Below are 13,033 nucleotides of genomic sequence, written 5' to 3' on the forward strand. Positions count from 1 at the left end.
AAAAAGGTGTTAATTATATATACCTGATTCCTGTACTGGCTCTTTTTCAAAATGCACTGAGATTTCTGTCCTGTGAGAGTAGCTACAGACTGATTTGGGGTTGGTGTGGTCAAAGCTTCATAGAAAACCTTGCATTGAGAGGGGGAAAAAAGGATACTTTAATTTATATAATAGTAAAGTGCCGAGTGGACAGGACATGTAATCATTGTATCCTTGTGTCTTATTGACAAAGCATGTAAGATCTTATTTTGATTACTACAGAATAATATGTAACAATATCTCACTCATCAAAATAGTAAAGAACTCTAACAAAATGAATGTAATCCTTATAAAATGTTTGCCTTGTATAGTTCATTCCCTTTAAATGTCTTCTGCTTGTATCTTTAAACTGTAAGCACTTAAAAATATTGATTCCCTCTGTGTGCATCCAAATCTCCATATAAAGATGTAACCCTAAATTATAGCATATAGATACTGCTATAATGAAAATATTTACCATTAATGTTTGGCTTGCACATTGTTTCACAGAATCTTTTTTTTTTTTTTTCGTTTCTATTGGGTCCCTTAATTTTGGAGGGATGGGAAATATTTTGTTTTTCAGGTTGGCTAAATCAAAATGCTGTTTTTAGTCTGAAGTTTTCCAGTTAGCTAGGGAGAAATATGTTTTTGTGTGGAAAACTTAGCTGTTTGAATGTATTTGAATTATCTGAAATTTTATTTATATGCTTTCCACCTGTTGAGAAATATATGTGGTGGTTTTTTAGCTTTCGTTCATAATTCAAGCCCCTGTTTTGAAACTTCATGTTTGGCATACTCTGAGGTATTGACAGGCAGTTGCCTTGACTAGGAAAAACAATCATGAGCATTTAAAAAAAAAAAATTTGGTGGTGTCCTTCCTGTCTTCACTTTGAAGATCTATGAGACATTTGATTATGTAAAGTCAATATGTTGCTATTTTGGAGTCTGTTATGTTTAAATATACTGTGCATTCAATTCCAGAGCTGTTAGTGTTTTGTTCATTCATAGAAGGGCTGATAGAAAATTTCCTGTGCAAGAGGGCAAGTTTGTCTAAATCTCTATGTAATGAGACTATTTCTATTCATGGCCACACTTCATTGTCTGTTTATTACACCATCAGCTTTCTTTTTCTAAAAACTGCACATCTCTTGTGATTGGAATAGAATCATAACATAGGAGCTGAAACAAGAGGTGATCAGTGACAGGAGAGAGAGATAGTAAAGTGTAGAGGCAATATTTAATTACTTGAAAAGGGGTGACTGTAACAGATGTTGGATGTGATGGATTACTCAGTCTGCTTATTAACTACAGTGCTACTCTGCTCCCAGCCACCACACAATCCCTTCAAATCAACTTGTTCTAACAACAAGCTGGAAAAATCAATGAAGAAATCGGATCTGATTGCAGATTATACTCCAAAGAGAGGCCTGTGTGAGGTCTGCATAAACCCCTGCTTCTGAGCTTAGACTACACCTGTGTATATGTACAGTGCTTTGTATAATGAAGAAACTCGCAGGGGTTTGTTTTCGTTTGTTTGTTTGTTTTTTCACAAGTTGTTCATTTTTCATTATAGACTTGGAGATTTAAAGACACAATGATAATGATTCCATCCACAGGAGGGTATGCTGGAAAAGCATTAACTCAGGAAAGAGAGAAGGGAAGGAAGCTCCATAATTCCTCAGTGTTGGAACCATTCTGAAGAATTAAATGTATTTTTTGATAAGATAAGCAGTATGATTGGAGTGAAGACTGAATCATGATTTTTGCGCTTGTCTTTGTCATAAACATGTATGACCTTGAGCAAATTATTTCTACTTTGGGTTCTTTCTCTTTTCTGTAAAGCTTTCAGAAGAACTTGTTATAGTGCAATGCAAGTGTTTGTCTGGAGCTCTGATAAAGTAGTAGCAAAAAACAGGTAGTAGAGAATGTTTGAAGTTAGGCAGAGACATTAGGGAATTATGCAATAGGAGACGGTTTGTGTGTAAATTTATTCTGTTCCACAAAATCTCCTGCAGTGTCCCCTTTATGATAACTCCCAGAAGTCCTGCATTTGAACAGCTAGAGGAGAAAAAAAAAAGTCTTTCATATATTGCCTCAGTCTTATGAGAAGAGGTTTACAGAGAGATCCAGCCTGACTGGAATATTATCTGTCAGTTAGTGCTTCTGGATCCTTAACACCTGTAAAATTTGTCTAAGGCTACTTTGAACTTCAGTGCGCTGGATTCAGTTTGGAACTTGAGTGGAGTCTCCTTTGCCATGTGGCTGAAGGCCATATTTTTCCATCTATGTTTTCAAAACCACATCTCTTGTGTCATCTTTCAGTTTCTTGAACTGATACTATCACCATTTATCAATCTCTGACTTCAGGGACCTTCAATTCCTTCCCCCAGGGACTTCCCCTCTTCCACTATTGTATCTGCAAGCCATGATATCCTAAGAATTGCCATCTAGAAGATTTAATAGTGCAATTCTTTCTGCACCCAGTCCCTTTGCTCCCCAGAACCATTCTAGTCCCACTTAGCCATTTAGCCATTAATGCGTGAATACTCTGATGGAAATCTGGTTTTTATTTTCCTTTCATTCTTCTGTTGTTTTGTTGCTTTGCACTCAACTGGTCATATAGAAGGAAAAACTGTTAGATTGTGGCCAATCTGTCATAATATGTGACCTTTCTATACCACATGGAGTTGAGTTTGGAAAGAACATCCTCTAGAGAGGAACCTGTGGAAATCATGCCTGCATTATTCACCTGCTGCAGTCTAATTTCCCACAGGATTTTGGATAGAGGCTGCATTTATCTTCACTACCAATCATAAATGTCAATATTTTAAAGTAATTATTAAATATGTCTGCTAAAGGCCAAAAAACTAATGGTAAATTCCTTTTACACAGGGTATGTGCATATAATTAAAGAAAAACATTCTCTAGAGCCAGGAAGTCAGAAGTGAGGCCTTATGTTACAGTATCAGAAGGTAACATCAGGGAGAGCTGTTAAACGTGTACCCAATTGATAGTCTTCTGTGTAGAATCTGGTAATTTACACCATGCTCCACTCCTTACGTTTATGAAGGTGTTGGTGATTCATTCTTTTAATGTAGCTTTGCTATTACCAATGAATTTTGTTCTCTTGTATTGTGTATCATAGCACGCTTATCTGACTGAGTCTGTGGGGTTTTTTTTGGTGAGATTGATCTTAATTCTTTTGCATAGGTCAATCATAACTGTGTTTCATTTGTTTACCCCTACTTACCTTCTCCAAGATAATTTGTGACTTGGTTTGCAATGATAGTGATATACCTGATTTGAGGCAATTAAAATTGTTCAGTACGTCTTGTGGAAGTAAATGTTATTGCAGTAGCCTAGCCTCATCTTGTTAAGGTTTGCTAAATCTCCAGGTTCTTATTTCTGTGGACCTTGGGATGCATTTATGAAGAAAGGGAAAGTGGAGTCTATGACAGTAAAGGAAAAATAGCAGAAAAGATCCTGAGCAAATACTATCAGATGAAAGATTGGAGAAGTGGGGAGGACAACAGTCTTGGGAAGGGAGAGTTGGAGAAGGGAGCAGGCTCTGTTCTGGAGATTTGTGTCATGTGAACAGGTGGCACCACAAGCCTTAGAATATGTTGTTAGAACACCATAAGGAGCTTCAATAATATTGGCAGCCTCCCAGAAATCTTCATATGATGTTTGGAAGTTTAATGATAAAAATTTGACTTGGCAATAGCAGCCAAGTACTCCAAGGGTTTGTGGTGCAAATGCAGGTGTCAGATGCTGAAAGAGCATCCAAAGGTTGGAGTAGGTGTGCTTGAAGACTTGTTAGCTGGTTAAGAAATGAAGGCATTGGTATTTAGTTAACCCTTCAGTCACAGCTAGGTGACTGCTTAGGAATGAACTGTCTTCTGTCTTCTGCTGTGTGGAAACCCAGATCATTAAAATCGGCACTTTGTGTCTATTATACCTGAATATGTTCACCTTGACCTGGTTTCAGCCAGTGAAAGGACATTGTCTGAACACTCCCACTAGGCAATGAGAGGTTAGTCTTAGGAGCTCTTTCTGTATATTCATTACTTGCTATTCGAACTAGTTTGCTAATATTGTTCTGAACGATATTAATTTTGGAACCAAGTTGTTTCTCTAATGTGCAGGAAAAATCCTGCTTTGCTGTCCTGTAATTATCTCTTATAACTTTTGAAAACAAATGACCCTGTTTGTACCTTTCAGTGGAGACATTATGTATTGAGGGCATTGCTAAAGCATGGTTATGTACATTAACAGAAACCTCTCCTTGCTTTCATACTGCTTTTGTAATAAAGTCACATTTCACTGGAAAAGGCTGCAGTCTGCTTTCCATCTCCATTAAGACTCATTGTAAGCCATGCTATGAAAATTCCTGAATGAATGGCAAAATTGGAGACCTGCTTACTTGTTTCCAATAGAAATGAGAAACCAAATTTAGCTGAAATGTTTATTCTGTCTAGTGAACATCTTGAATTTGCTAAGGATATTTCCTTCAGAACTTTGTGTCAGTTTCTTCCCAATGTCAAAGGGAAAGTTTAAGAATTCTTTCAAGCCTTGGACAGCACGGAAAGCAACCAGAAAAGGAGATAGACAGTCAGGGAGGTACTACACCTCTGCTTGTAATCTTCTTAGTGATGACTATTTGGGGGCTAGACTTTTACTGTTTTCTAATGCTCACTACCCTACTTGCTCATACAGTTATGAGAGAGTAAACTACAAACAGTAGTTTGCAAAGTTCTGTTTGCTTCTGCCCAGTAAAAAATACCCCACTGGTTAAAGGAGGTGAGTACCAGAAACTGCCGGATGTACGTGACTTTAGGAAGTATGGCAGAGATCCCTGGCTGAATTGGCATGGAGTTTTCCTCCATGAGCTCTCAAAGTAGAACCAATGAGACCTGATTATATGGGATCCTTCAATACTATTTTTATGGTTGTTTTTTGAAACAGAACCAGCTTAATAAACAGTGCTTTTGGACAACTGCTTGGGAGCTATGGAGTAAAAGTATCATATGTGTATTTATCCAGTGCCACCTGCTGAGCCAGCAGCTGCAGTGTGCACTGGGTCTCTTCCATTGTAGCCATTGATGCTCTGATAGTCTAACTCGGGTATAAAGGCTACTTTATACTGCCTTGGAAGATACGATTCCAGAAATTTGTAAGCGCTACTTTCTGTTTTTCTTGCAAGTTGTGCTGGGTAAGATTTGTGCCCTTGCCTGCAGCTCAGAGCTGCTGCTTTACTAAAACGGCTCCATGGTCTCTGGTAGCTTTAAAGGGAAAATGGGGCTTATTTTACGTGTTACTATTTTCCTTGTATTTTTTGTAAGAGTGCAATTAAAATGCTATTTACTATCGGTTGCCCTCCAATCCCCACCCCCACCCTTCTTAATTGTTTACTTGGAGCTCAGAGAGCACAGTTCATTGTTAGGAAGAAAGAGAATAATTCAGACAACTTGGTCAATCAGTCTGCAGCTTGTTTTAATTTTTACACTGCCTCTATTGTGTGGAAAATATGACTTTTATAAGCATGATAGTGCATCCATGAAATGAGAGTTTTTGCAAATGTTACATCCATAAAATGAGTAGGTTTAAAAAATTGATTCTGTACTCTTAGACGATACTGTCATGTAAGTTGTTGCAGTGTTTTTAGATATACGCTGTACAAGTATTACAACCAGAAATCTACATGAAAGGAACATTGTTTGCAAAGTCAAGTACTCAGAAGCTAGGAAATAGTAGATTTATGGTTGTTTGTACAAATGTAATTCTCTCCTCTTGTATGTGCTTTCTGCACAGTAAATGAGGCAGGAGTCCTAGAGAAAAACAGTGCACAATCACGTAATCAGATACTTAATCACAATGCGTACACACATGGAGCAGAATGGAGGTTGTATGTGCAACCATAAATCTGACATTCCCTGACTCTCACGTGCTTGATGTTGAAAGAATTTCATTTAAGTTTTAACGTTGGCTGGCTTGGGGTATGATTTCCTAACTTTAAGAAGGAAGGAAGACTAAAAGAGTTTATTCAACTGTTAACGTTGGATGCAACTCTACGGGTGGAGGTTCAGGGTGAGGGGCTGAACTTCACAGCTGATCCTATTCTCAAGTGATCCTATTCCCACAGTGCAAGCTGTGGGAGCACTGCAGTGCTGGGGAGATGAGCTATGTATGCCCCAGCCCTATGTAATAAACTTACTGTAACCGCTCTCTCTGCCTTTTCGACCTTCACCCTTCAGCATTGCCAGAGGAGTTGTAAGGATTAGCAGTGGTGGCTGGCAGGATGAGGAAATTGTCTCAGTGCCATGGCAATTCTTTGTCAGATTCAGATATTGTGGGCACGACAAATGCCCAATTCAGGATGTTTTCCTTCTGCATGAACAAAAGTGAGGCAGAATTTAATGGGTTGGAGAAATTGTAAAATCTCCTGGCTTGAAGACTTGTTTTGGGTTTGTTTTTTCTCCCTCCTGCTGTGTCTTATCAAGAGCTACAGATTTGAGAGATCTTCAAAGATTAATCCACAAGATGGATTAACAATGGGAAATGTGAGGGAGTTAAAAAATTTTAGATTAGTATCATCTGCTGAATTTGAAATGGTGTTGTACCCAGATTGACTCTCTCACAGTTCATCAAGATTTTTGGAAAAGACTAGGTGGTTGTAAGAAGGTTAAATTTATCTTCTGTAAAAATCCCATCAAATCTGATGGACAATTGTTCAAAAATATAACAGCCATCTTGCACAAAACCAGCCAAACCAAAACAACCTGTAACTGTCCAGCTATTCCTGCCAGCACTGAGCTGCTTTAGGGTAAGCTTAAGGAACTGGGCACAGTTCATCTCCCTTGTCACCTTGCCTTGACTGCTACATCACAACCAAGAATTGCCTGTGCTCTTGGACGCCAAGTGGGATTTGTGCATCCAGCACTGTATTTGGGTCACAAAGCTTGCAGTCAAGTGAGCAGATTCTTGGCCTTCGACCCCTGGCTTTTTAATACCTCACCTCAGTTGTGTAGCTCTCATGTGGAACTGCACTGATCAGAAGTGTAATGTGAAACTGATTTTGCAAAACAATAAATTGCAGAGAACTTGAGGAAACAGCTGGTTTTGGTTAGTAAATTGCACATAAAATACAGAACATCAGTAAATGGAAGTCTTGGCCCCAGGAGGGGAGAATTCTGCAATGTTTAGCCCCCTCGCTTTCCCTGTGCTGGCGATTGGTTTGAGCTCACTTGCTTTTGGCCCCAAAGGGGGCTGTTCCAGCAGCCTGAATAGCCAGAGCATTGCAGAAGCTCAGTCACAACCTTCATGTCTGCCTTTGCTGGAGATTGTGAATAGCAAATTACAGCAGCAAGGAGTCAGAGCTTGACACGGGAATACCTCTTGACAGGGGCGTTTCCCAAGTTGCTGGATTAGCCAACTCTGTAGACCGTGGTGGCGGCCAGAGTGGCATAATCTGCTGGGTTAGCTGGACCCCAGGTTTAAAATGCTTCTGTTCTTGCAACGCCTTATGATTTGCAAAGACAAATAAATCACACCAAGAAAAAGTAAAAACTATCCCAAAAACCCACAACCAAACAAATCCTAAAATAATAATAATAATAAAAAATCCTTCTTTTGCAGTTAACACTGAGTAACTAAGTATTTATGAGGTTCACACTAACTACAGCAATAAAATGTAGTTGATATTGAATTAATCTTACCAATTTGATGCATGTGGTAAGGATGATGGTTGCTTCAATCCTTACTGTACCAAAGATGTATAAATTTAAATTGTGTTTTGTGAACTGGAGCTCTCTTTAATGTTGACTTCTAGCTGTGTTGCAGCTAAACCCGTGCCCAGATCCAAGACTGCAGACGCTCACACACAATTAATCTCACAAATTTATGAATGCCAGAGCATGGAGTAAAATGAAAACAACTGGAGGAATGTATAAGAGGAATAATTGGACTGTATCCAGATGTGCATGTGTAAAACATCACTGATTGACTCCTCCCCCATATCCTGCCTGAAGAAAGGAATTTTTTTCAAAAATAAACTGGGGTTATTTGAAAGAAGTTGTGGTGTCTGAATGAAATCTAATAGGCAGGATTAGTGGTAATTAGGTACATTCTTTGCTCCTCGGTTTTTTTGGTTTGGTTTGGTTTGGTTTTTTCCAACTCTCTTAGTATCACTGAATTTAGCAGATTCTTTGCAGTTTCAGTGTTACAGCTGGAGCTTTTGCCTTGCCGATTTGAACTGCAGAATAGTAGAGGAGAATCACAAGGATTGCGTGTGTGTGTGTTATGCATTGAAAACTTCATGAGCACTACCAGGCATTTGTAAGTTCTGTATCAGGATATTTTTGTGGTGAAGGTTGGTTAAGAGGCAGAGGGACACTTGAAAGTTTTTATATAGAGAGAATTTACTTAACAGAAAGGGAAAATAAAAAAAGAAGTGGCCCTTCCTTGTGTTGTATTTGCAGATTGGAGTGGAAAGGAAGGCGGTAAACATGCTGTTACCCAGAATTGGTTAAATGTCAGGCTCTTGGTGCAGGAGAACTCGCAGCGTATGCAGTCAGGGCCAGCGTCTTCCCTCTGCCACCGCTGTCCACTCTCAGACAGACCGGCGTTACAACAGGCATGGGAACACAGGGAAAGGAAGGAGAAAAGCCTAGACTGGAGAAAAGACAGCTTTTGCTTTACTGCTTTGTTGATTTAAAAAGAAATAGATAAATCTGTCATTTCCCTAATTATTTTAACGCACTTTTTATATTCTTCCTCTTCAGTAAATCGCATTGCCCACCTTTAAACACTTGTGTGCTTTCTCAGCACAAACTTTTCCTAGACATTTCGTAACACTTATTTTTCTCTCCAAATTAAAGTAGCAGAAACTTTGGCTGAGTTTCACAAAACATCCTTACCGGCTTGCTCTACTGTCTTATGTTTACTTTGGTTCTGTACCCAAGTAGGTTGAGAAAAAAGAAAGAAATAGCACTGAATCTTCTTAAAAACTGCAGTTGATACTTACTGTGGGGAAGGCTCGTAATGTTCTCATTCTTTTTCTAGTCCTTGCTCACACAGCACTGTCCCTGAAGCCAAGGACATGAAAATAAAAAAATTCTTTGGGGTTTGGACCACGAGACTGTAGCCACCTCCCTCCACTAAAGCCTTTATCGCAGAAGGACGCTGTGCCGGTTTCTTTTCACAAAATCTTGTTTTGGATTTCACCCTTTATTTTAGCTCTGCTTAAAATGGGGTTGAAGCAATATTACAATTTGGCTCCTGTTGAAGGGATGGGTTAGAACTTAGTCTTTCTCTGCTTCAAGAAGTTAGACTTTTTTCCGTCCTCTAATGGAAAAGGACATGCTAAACTGTCCAGGCAGGCTCGTATTGTTGCCAGGGATGCAATACTCTTGCACTTACACTGAATGAGCACAGAGGCACGGTACTGTTTCTACACCAGGTATAAAAGTGCCAGGCACGAATCTGATTTAATAGAATATGTGAATATGTTTTTGAACTTAGTGTCACAATGTTTCCACTAGAATACAGTAAAAGATTTTTCTGAAAAATAGTCATAGTCCTTGGATAAAGAGCTCCAGAGGTTCATCTGAAAAGGCTTCATAGTTGGAAAGACTCTTTAAAAAAAAGAAGTAAATTTCAGAGTTGCCACAGCTCGTCGTGTTGCTTCGCTGAAGCTGCAGCAGCTGTCGAGGTGAGATGGAGTTGCCTTGGTAACAGCACATATTGTATAACAGTACCACACCACCATCAAACCAGTGAGGTGAGAAGTAGTTTAAAAGCATTACTAAATTTTTATGGTACGTCTGCTACATTTTCAACCTTGTGGTTGGCTGAGTTTGTTCAGTGTAGCCTTCCTGGAGCCCAGAAAAAGCTCAACTGCTGAATTCTGTTCAGTGAAGAAAAGGGAGGGGGGAATCCCCAATTCGTGTTCATTTTTTTTCTTTAAATGCTGGAGTTAAGCTGTCTCGGTATAACTGTTCTTTTAAATTATGCTTATACTCACAAGGCAGTTAATGCTTTACCTAAACACATTTTTCTCTCTTTTTTTATACCTTCTATTCCAAGGAAGAGTGAGCTTTTTTTACTGTTTTTAGTAATGAAAGCAGGAGATATTTAGAAAAATCTGTTAAAACTTAGCAGGGAAAGCCCCCAAAGATGAAATAGGTCTGGTTCTGTGGTTGCAATACAAATACGGGCATTCAGATGGTGATGTCTTTTGTGATGACACACAGGTACTGTGCTTTCTTTCCAGTTCGTTGTTTTCCAGTCCTTTGTGCTTCCCACAGCTGATTTTTTAATACCATTTATAATCACTTCCCACCACACTAATTCGCTAATACCCCTCCTTGTATATCATGGATTCAACCAGAGAACTTCAGATCTATTATTTTATGAGACCAGTGGCCTCCAAAAGATTCTTCAGGCTTTTTTCTGAATTTATTTATTAACAAAGTATATGTCTTGGTGGAAAGATTGGTCATGTAAATTTTTCACCTACCTTCACCATTATTGCACTTCTTGGTTAATTTTTACAAAGATTCGGATCACTTTGTGTCTTTTTTGGGTGGTGATATTTAATGGAATTAATTAGAAACCAGACAAAACCAGGGGGTAGGTTATTTCATGCTTTTAAACCTAAATCTGAAAAGAAAACAAAAAACCCCTTGAACAAAAACACGGTATGAACCTTAAGCTGAGGGGGGAAATGCGGCGAGAGGGGCAAGTGTTGTGAAAACCCTGCAAATCACAACCACCTGGTTAGAGTAGTGAGTCCCATGTAAATTAAAGAAGAACTGACTTCAGTTGCAATGTTCAAAAAATGAACCTACAAGACGCTGCCCAAAGCTCTAGTTAATAATTATTGCAAACAGCTTGGAGCCAGCCCAAACTGTACAGGCCTGTTGGATCCTCTCAGGGGTTCATGCATACCACAGTGATTATTGCATGCTTTTCCAAGCTCCATTGTGTGTTCTTGCTCGTGGGATGTGGTGCCTCTAGTGTTGAGCTGTGGAACTCTGTGACAGAGCTGTCCCAGCAGGTATGGTCACGTTTCTGCTTCTTGTGAATTCTTGGTCTGTGGGAGCTGGTTTGAAGTGTGCTGGACAGACCTGAGAGAAATGGTTTCTTGTGCCTGGGAGCTGATGGAGCTATAGAATATATTGTAGAAGTTATTCATAGCATACCTAAGTGTTGCTGGAGTTGCTGCTGCTGAGGTTCTTCAGAATCAGAGGATATTCCAAAGCATCTCTCCTGCTCAGCCATATTTCAGGCACCCGTGCTGATAACCTAATTAAAATTCAGGGCTCACTAACCTGGGTGTAGTCCCTTGGAAACAGATCTGTCCTTCTTCCAGTTCTTTATTCAGTGCAGAGTTGCCATGTGCAGAATGATACTCTGCTGACAAAGAGCAGTTTAAAGCAGGGCTTCCTGCATTGAGTTCTCCGGTGTCCTTAGCACAGGTGATGCTGTATTCACTCTGCCAGTGGTGGTCAGTCTAGCAAAGGATCTTTGATATCTGTGGATTTTGAAGACAAGGAAGAAGAAACTGAAGTAATAGTGATGAGGGAGGAATTTCTCCTTTCAATACCCTTTAAATCCTATTAAACTATCTAGTCTGAGCACTACTTTGTTATTAGCCCATGGAGTTTGTTGTGCAGTTGCACAGCTTTATGCTTCATACTTATTTTGAGTGGGGTTGCATGGAGGCAAATCTTAAAAACCAGTTATCAGTTTGTAAATAATCTTCATTTCCCTAACGTGGCATGGCTTTGCAGCCTTTGAAGTAGGGTCTAGCTACAACATCAGAGGAGCATGTATGTTACTGGAACACTGCCAGATGGCCTCCAGACTTTTAGTCATGGGTACAAGGATTGTCAGCCCTTGGGCAAGAAATGTTACAAGTATTTTTACAGTGCCAGTCTGGAATATTCCCTACATGTTCCCACAGTGCAGGTGATGGTAACAGTCCTGTTATCAGTTTTTAGTTTAGCAGTAGATTGACAGAATCTGCATTTCTCAGACCTGCCCATCTTTTTCTGCTCCCATTGCATCACAGACCCACATCTTTGAATGTGTATTTTTACCAGTATTCGGAATATGACTGAGTTCTGCTGATCCATCTCTATTGATTAACCACAAGTAAGAAACTTAATAACTGTAGCATGTTTTTGGCTGAAACATTTTGTTAATTGCTTATGTTAGTTAGTTGCTTGGGTGAGTGAGCTGGCCTATTAAATCTTCCAGTGGTTTTAAACTTCATTTTTGAAAGGTATTTTCTATTAGCTGAGACAACCAACTTATTGTCTTGTCAATCAGAGTACGACATATACACTGGAGCAAAAACTATTAGGAAGAGGATCAGAAAACTGGTTAGTATGTCAGGCTGGTAGTTGTTATGATCATTTCTGTGTTCTGCTCAGAAGATTTGTTTTTTTCCCCCCTATACATTTTTGAAGGTACTTTTATCCCGATCTGTAGAAAAAAGGCATCACTATTTTTGATTTGTTGATAACATGCCATTGGGGAATTGTATGGTGGTTGTGCTCCATTGTTCCTCTTTTCCATTCATTTGGGGATTATTTTAAGGATTGGATCCTTAAAGGAATGGTATTTGAATTCATTCTGTGTCTCTTTACAATGGCAAATGAGAGACTGATATTTGAACACACTAATTTTGGAAGAGTTACCGTAATGCTTTCTTTTGCCTTGATGTCCTTTCTCTGCTGGTACTGAAGGGATAGGCCAGCATCTGCCCTTGCCTTAGACAGAGTTGTTGAATTTTGTACTGAATTGTTGTTTGTATTTCAAGTCTTGCTGTCTGTCTGTGCCCATGGTTGCCATCACTGTGGAAAGTAACATCCCCTCTTCTTGTGGAATATTACGCTGAACAGCTCAGTGGATTTTGTCCTGATGGTCACCTTGGCAATATCTAATTGGAGAGGAATGAGAATAGTCCTGAAGCCTCATGTCTCTGAAACTTGATGCCATTTGCAGCAGG

At 39.4% G+C, this 13,033-nt stretch overlaps 1 protein-coding gene and 1 long non-coding RNA gene across 5 annotated transcripts in view; one reads left to right on the forward strand and one right to left on the reverse strand.

Moving 5' to 3' along the window:
- Nucleotides 1-9,783, reverse strand: part of LOC108445548 — a 16,309-nt gene extending 6,526 nt beyond the window's left edge. For all 4 annotated transcript variants that reach the window (XR_001860435.1, XR_001860437.1, XR_001860436.1 and 1 more), the window contains exon 1: nucleotides 9,041-9,783. This is a non-coding gene — a long non-coding RNA (uncharacterized LOC108445548). The remainder of the gene's footprint in view (nucleotides 1-9,040) is intronic.
- The window catches only part of DNM3 (dynamin 3), a 143,813-nt gene that overhangs the window by 57,067 nt on the left and 73,713 nt on the right, over nucleotides 1-13,033 (forward strand). The gene's annotated exons all lie outside the window — the stretch shown is intronic.

Source organism: Corvus brachyrhynchos, unplaced genomic scaffold (genome assembly GCF_000691975.1).
Source record: "Corvus brachyrhynchos isolate BGI_N302 unplaced genomic scaffold, ASM69197v1 scaffold101, whole genome shotgun sequence".
Taxonomy (NCBI): Eukaryota; Metazoa; Chordata; class Aves; order Passeriformes; family Corvidae; genus Corvus; species Corvus brachyrhynchos.